Here is an 8,065-nt window from a genome sequence, read left to right on the forward strand (position 1 = left end):
TATTATTGTGCCCCTATTGTCCCCATATTGTTATTAGTATGCCCCATAGAAACCCACTATTGTTATTTTTGTGCCCTTATGTTATTATTGTTATGTTGTCTTGATTACATTGTGGCCCCTTAGACTCCTATATATAGAAGGGAGGTTTAGTCATTTGTATCATCCAATAATTGTTCATTTTTGTAATGTAAAGGAGGTTGCCCCCTCGAAGAGGCTGAATTCTAAGGTGTTGATCTATCTTTTCTATATTTTTGTGAGCTGGTTTCCTAACAGTGCCCTCTACCAAGCATGTTAGGTTCCTGTAATAATAGTGTATCCCCCCTTATTGTTATTGTTATTGTAGCCCCCATATTGTTATTAATGTAATCCCCATATTGTTATTTTTTTGCCCCATAGAAGCCCACTATTTTTATTATTGTGCCTTTACATTATTACTTTTATGTAGGCTTTGATTATATTGTGACCCCTTAGACTCCTATATATAGAAAGGAGGTCTTTTCATTTGGATCATTGAATAATTGTTCATTTATGTGATATAAAGGAGTTTTCTCCAAGTCCCAAGGGATAGATCAATTGGTCAAGCCCTCATTGCTAAGTACCTTGCCTATTGGGAGGTCACGAGGTCAAATCTCCTTGATGCCCTTGGGATTAGGCCTGATATATTAGGCCACCTTTGATGGATCAATGTGGATTACTGCCCGTGGACGTAGCAGCCACTTAGTGACGGCGAACCATGTTGCCTTAAAAAAAAAAGGAGGTTGCCCCCTCGAAGAGGTTATTTCTCAAGTCAGTTATCTATATTTTATTATATTTTATGAGTTGGTTGCATATCATTTGGTATCAAAGGTTTGGATTCTAAGGTTTTGTTGCAGCAAAAAGGTCATCTTCAAATTTTTGCTATAATTTTTTTTTTTACAAGGCTTCAGAAGATGAAATTTTGACCACATGGAGCCTAAATATTCATGAACTTTGTGTAAAAATTTCAGATCTTGGTTCACTATATTTTATGTGATGTGGTCCGAAGAAGTTAAGGATTTTGCAGGCTCGAGATTTCAATCTCAAACAATTTTTCGTGTATCATTTTCATGGTCAAAGGTCGAAACAATGACACGTGGCATTCTGTATGAGTCAACGCTACTGAACCAGTCTATAATCAGGTCATTTTGGGATATTGGGCATAACTTTTACTTCTAGAATCCAATATCAATCTGACTTTTGTCATTTGAAAGAAGACTCAGAGGGCTACCACATGAAGAAATTTTAGACCTTGGAGATTTGAAATTACAGATATACAACAATTTCAATATCGAGCTCCTAAAAAGCAAGAAAAAGGTGTGTATCTTTTTAAAAAATTGCATAACTTTTGTTTGAAAAATCAATTTGAAGTTATTCAAAGGGAATAGTGAAGCATAGATATCATTGTTTGATTCCAAAATGCCTCGAAACAAACAAAATGGATACACCTAGTAAGCAACCTGAAAGCTCTACTATGATGCATGAAGAAGATGAAGAAATGCAACATGATATATAAAAATTACGAGGCCAAGTGCAACAAATTTCGCTCTCGCAAAGAGTAACCAAAAATGAACTAGAAACTAAGATGGATGGTTTAAAAGCATATATGGGAGTTTTTTAAGTAGACATGGACACAATGAATGTCAAATTGGAAGGGTTGCCAAAGTTGCTACAAGAAAGGCTTCCTAGTGGTTATAAGGTAATCCTTGAAAATCATGATGAGGACAAAAGGAATATGAATTATGATTTTAGAGACTCCAATGTTGGGTTTAAGACCCATTACATTCCAAATATTGACATGAGGAAGTTTGATTGCAAGGATTTGATAACAGGGATACTACAGATGGAGCAATTCTTTGATCTATATGATGTGTCGCACACACAAAAGGTACGCATTGCATCTTTATATTTAGAACAAAATCAATTTGTGTGGTATCGATGGCTTTATTATCGTAAGTCAATTGTCACTTGGACAATTTTTGCGGAAGATTGGTAGCACATTATGAGGATACAAAGAGAAATACCTTCTTTAGCCAATCGATTAATCTAAAATAAAAGGGTTTAATGGCAGAGGACATTGAGGACTTCCAAATATTGAATATCAAGGTAAATTATATTCCGGAAGAGCATAGGATTGATGTATTCATAGGGACTTTAAAGGATAACATCCAAGATGAGGTTCGACTTTGGGAACCTGATTCATTGGAGAAAACATTCAAGCTGGCAAGAAAAGTTGAAAGAAAAATTATGGCAACAAAGAAATCTACCACTCACAACTATAAATATGGAAGTGTTGCTACTCCTAGCCTCCCATAACCTACAAGGTTGACACCACAACAACCGGAGGAAAAAAGAGCAAAAGGGCTTTGTTACAATTATGATAGAAAATAAACTAACAGTCATAAGTGTGATGAGAAGAAATTATTTTACATAGGTTGTGAAGAGGAGGAAGAGAAGGAATAAGAAACATAAAAAGAGGAGGATATACACCAAGAAACAATCCCAGAGAAAGAAGAAATGAATCTGACCATATCTTGTAATGCATTGGCAAGAATTACCACTCCTTAAACTCTCAAGACAGAAGCATATATCAAGAAAAAAAGGGTAATAGTGATGATCGATTCTGGTAGTGCCCATAATTTTATTCATTGTAAGATATCCAAACATTTGAATTGCTTTCTATATCCATCACAAAAGTGTCAAGTGATGGTTGCAAATGGAGGAACTATAAATTTCTCATGGAAGTGTCATAATATCAATCTAAACATGGGGTAATATGTATTGAATAGTCCAATGTTTTTCATTCCGATGGGTGGTGTTGATGTTGTATTAGGAGTCCAATGGTTACAAGCTTTAGGTACGATAGTTTTTAATTTTCAAGAACTTTTCTTGAAATTTTCTTGGGAAGGAAAGGAGATTGAATTAAGGGGAATCACAAGGAAACCAAGGAAGATAATTAGCTCTAATGGCATGAAAAATATTTTGAAGAGAGAACAACAAGGCATAACTGCACAATTATGTTCAATAGATGTTCAAACATCTAAATCATTCATTTCTCCAGATCTCCAAAGAATCTTGGAAAACCATTCAAATATATTTGAGACTACCAAAGGCCTCCCACCTATTCGTGATCATGATCTTTCTATTCACTTGATTCCAGGAAGCATTCCTCCGAACATCAAACCTTACAGACATCGATATGCCCAAAAGAGTGAAATTGAACGTATGGTTGCAGAAATGCTACAGGCCAGTATAATTCAACCTAGCCAAAGTTATTTTTCTGCTCTAGTATTATTGGTGCACAAGAAGGATGGATCATGGCATATGTGTCTAGATTATAGGAAGCACAAAAAGCTCATTATTAAAGATAATTTTCCCATTCTTGTCATTGATGAATTGTTGGATGAATTACATGGAGCAATTTACTTCTCCAAGCTAGATCTTCGTTCAAGATATCATCAAATTAGAATGAAGACTAAAGAAATTCTAAAAACAACATTAAGAACTCATGAAGGTCATTATGAATTTTTGGTCATGCCTTTTGGCCTTACTGATGCACCTTCCACATTTCAAGGTATGATGAATTTCATTGTCTCTTGTGGCGTGAATGTGACCTCTACCAAGAAATATTATGTATCATTGTCTCCTTCACCTTCATTCAACTTGTTAATCACTTATGGAAGGAAAGGGTGAAGGTTCCATATTTGTTGTCTTCTTTGCTGCCCCATATTTGGGAGGATCACTAGCTAACAAACAGGTAAAAACACTTAACACATTCATTAGAAATAGATCATAGAGGTATTAGTAATGTGACACATATTTGTTCTGGAGCAAGGTTTCTTAGGAGTGGGAGTGGAAGCAGGAAGCAGGAACGAGGAGCGACATTTTCAAAAGCTCCCGGGTCGGGAGCAAATTTTATATAATATATATTTTTATGCATATATGTCAACAAAATCATGTAGAATGATGAATTAGTGATAAAAAACGTAAAAACATGGGTTAAACCATATAACATTATTCATCTAGTAATTATAATCTTCATCAACTAGAGGTCCATAAATTACAAGTTCTCATTTATATAGCATGTAAGGGTGCACATAACTAAAGTAGAATCGAGTGAAATCCATCTCTGAACCGAAAATACATTAACAAAAAGGCTCTGGATGGCCTCTAGGATCCAAAAAATTCATACTACAACAAATACCTACATATCATCAAAATCATTGCCTCTTTTGTGATGTTCGTCATTAATATCACCCTCTAAGCATTAACATAAGATAGAAAAAAGCGTAGCATGTCAAGTCAATATTTTGTTTGAGTAATGGGTACATTTTTAGTAGGGTCGTGATAGAGGAGATTAACAATCAATGGCACTAACATCACGGTACATAGAGGGCTTGGTGCTCTTGATTAAATATGAGTTTGATACCCTAGTACATGAAAAAATACAATGGAAACAATCCCCCCATTCCTGAAATCCTGAAAACTTGAGTGAGATCTAAAATTCTACTTTCTCCATATGAAATCTAATGAGGTTAGAACCACTCTCAAACATCCTGAGTCATTTCATGGTAATGTTAAAAATTTAAGAATTTAACATTACCATGAATGCATATCAATACTAGGGCCATAGGCTTGAATATTAGGCTACTCTGGACCTAATATTACCATAGCATTTTCTTTCTCCCTCCCACTCTTGATACACCCACAATAATCTTGAACTTCTATTTATCCATCTCGCCTATTCTTTTACTCTACATGGCCAATGTATTCTATAAACAATGCCTTATAATACACATATTGATATACAACATATAAAAACCCTTTACCCCCCATTATATGCTCAATAGATTATTTCATTTTTTCCTCATTTTTTATGCCCTAATTTGAAAGCATGTGGTATGGTATTGCTTTTTCAATGAAGCTCCCGTGGTTTGAAAAATGGAGATCTAAATACCCATGGTGTCGAAAAGCCTCCTATTTGTTGATACAATGATGGGAATCCCTCCTTAATTTCTTGTGTTGGTCCATTTGGATTTCCAGGAATAAAACTATTTTTAAAAATGAGATCGTGTCTCCTTAGTTGGTCGCCTTTAAAGTATCTTCCATGCTCTTTGAAGCTATTTCTATCACTGGTTTCAATGACAAAAAAATTGAGGATTTGAATCAAGAAGAATGTGATTGGAGTAACATGGGTAAGGATTTCACCCCTCCCATCAAATTCATGCTCCATCCTATTAGTAATATGGTTCCTTGTATCAGGCTAGTCAGTAGGATTTCCTTAAGTGGAGATACGAAAAGTCTTACTTCTCTCTCTTTTTTAGCGGGGCTTCAAGAGGCAATATGGGGGAGGCGGGAGCGAGAGGGGTATTATTTAGCCCTAATGGAAAAATTGTATCGCAATATGCATGGGGTTTTGGCCCAGTGACTAACTTTTATTACATGGAATTTTCACTAGGGATGTTACATAACCCTCCCCCTTGGGAAACACCGTCCTCAGTGTTAGACCACACCAAGACCTTAGCAAAACTGCTGAAAAGAAAGCATACTGCCCATGGAGCTTTATAACATAGCTGAATGCAGTATTTACAATGATCACCCTGCTGAAAGAAAACCAACATAACAACATCATAACATGACATCCATAATGCTTATTGGAGCTTTATAATATAGGTCATGGAGGTATTTACATCCATATACATATGTACATATACCAAACATCATATAAACATATACCAAAGCATATACCAAAATCACACCAAAACACCAAGCCAAAACTGCAAGTTGAGTATCTCACGTTATGGAAAGGCTTGGAAATAACTATTGAAAAGAAAATTTCTAGCCTATTATTTTTTGGAGACTCAATGATAGTCATTTGTCAAATGAAAAAGGCCAAGAACGTGATATGCTCTAATTCTCCTCCCTTGAATTAGACGGTCCTCATCTTCGCCTCTCAGTTTGAACAATTGGATCTCTTCCATATATACAGGCTTTTGAACTCAGATTTTGAGGTTTGGCTAAAAAGGTTCCACCTTGGGGCAAGGCAACCTGGAAATGGATAACAAACTTAGTATTTTCCCAATTCCTTAGTGATGATTGGTTTCCTAAGATACATTCAGGATAGGTTGGGAGTGATCCTAATTTTTCCCCACTCCTTAGATGTATTTGGAATCCCAAGAAATAAATATTCTTTAATTAATTCGGTCATCAAAGGAAATATTTATCGATCTCATACATGGTCTACTTCCTTCAACAATTCTTCTTGTTCATGTAAACCAATTTATTGTGCAGAGGAATGGAATTAAATCAGTTGTCCTATGATATCCCTTAGACATCAACTCTTTATCATGTTGAGGCTTTGGTGATGCCTCCAAAATTTTTGTTACAGGTTGGCTCGCGGCAAGGTTCCAGTCCTATTTATATATTGAATCTCTCGGCTCCCCAGTCTATTCAAATGTCTTCATTCCATCCACATCCAGAAGAAAGGAGAACTCTTTTCAATGTGTTATTTTATTGGGTGTTGGGCATTTGGTATAAGATGGCATATTATTCAGCTCCTTCAGAGAACATTAATGCCAACATGATGCTTGATAGGCTCCTGTATGTTGCTCAAGCTCTCTTGGTATCTATTCAGAAACTGGAGGATATGGTTGAAAGGCAGAGGAGTTCCTTTCAGCTCTTTTTGGAGGAAAAATTACTAAGGCATCATGCAGATATGGAGCAATCATTGGAAATTCTGTGTGAGGAGGTTCATTCACACTTTGATCGAATGTCTATGTTGGAGGTCTCTAAGACTGGAAATGCGCAGCAAGTTTTGGGTGGTTTTGTTGTTAGTTTCATTGCGGAAAGGAAAAGAACCCGTCGCTCGAGGGGGTCTGAAGATGCTGGCCAAAGTCGTTTTTGAGGTTAGAGGTTTGAGTTGTTGGGTGGTGCTTGTTGTAGCCATATTTTCCTATGTTATTATGTAAATTTTACAATATAATTGGGTCCTTTTATAGAGTTTACAGTGGTCATGTTTTTAGCTTAAGAAGGATTTACAGCCTTAGAGCTTGCCAGATTTTTGAGAGGACTGATATTATAAGAAATTTTGTATCAGAAAACTTGTGTAAGGGTTTTGGCCCCTAATATAACTTTTATTAATATAAAATCCCTTACCCGTTCCTTTAAAAAAAATACCTAAGGATAAATCTTATTGCATGCTTGGACAAGGAATTTATAAAATTCCATGCTCGTGGGACAAATCATACATAGGCTAAACTATCAAATCATTTAAAGCATGTATAAAAAAACATATAACTGACACTTTACATAATCGCATCTCCAAGTTAGCCATTGTTGAACACTCACATAGAAGTAATCATCTCATTTGCTTTGATCAAACTAAAATTCTAACTTTTGAATTCTATTACTCCTCTTGTATTATTGGGGAAGCTTTGGTTATTGAAAAGAATTGTAATAATTTTAATTACAAAAATGGTTGGAAACCATTTGTCATTGTCTTGATCATTAACCCTTATTCTTTTAAAATCAATATAGATCCATGTTGATCTCATATCTACTAACACAACCATATTAATTAAATGGTTGGTAAATACAGATAGGTATAAATCCATAAACGTCAAAGCACTTACTTCATAAGACATTTCAAGTTGTTAAAACTAACATTTGCACCAAGAGGTGCAAAGACATGCCGATAGAAGTGTAGATGAATGTAGAGTGGCGCATAGGCAATGCTTGATCCAGATTTATGAAGGAACAAAATGAAATACAGATATGGACAGAAACATAGAGATACAACAAAAACAAAACTTCAATTCATTAATAACAAAGTACTAAAAACTATTACATGTAGGATGGAAATAAACTAGCTACATGCCTCTTAATTGTGTTACAATGAGGATCAAGGGCCTTTTAGTTATTGAACAACAAAGGGAAATCCTTAACAACAAAGATCATATGACTAGGTTACAACCCCGAGAAGTTGATTGTCCAACTAACCCTAAAATGGCCCACAAACTCTTAGTGATACCTTGTTAGAAAGATCTCTCTG

Source organism: Pinus tabuliformis, chromosome 5_2 (assembly GCF_031772625.1).
Source record: "Pinus tabuliformis cultivar Carrire ecotype Pingquan chromosome 5_2, CPIR1, whole genome shotgun sequence".
In the NCBI taxonomy this organism is placed as follows: Eukaryota; Viridiplantae; Streptophyta; class Pinopsida; order Pinales; family Pinaceae; genus Pinus; species Pinus tabuliformis.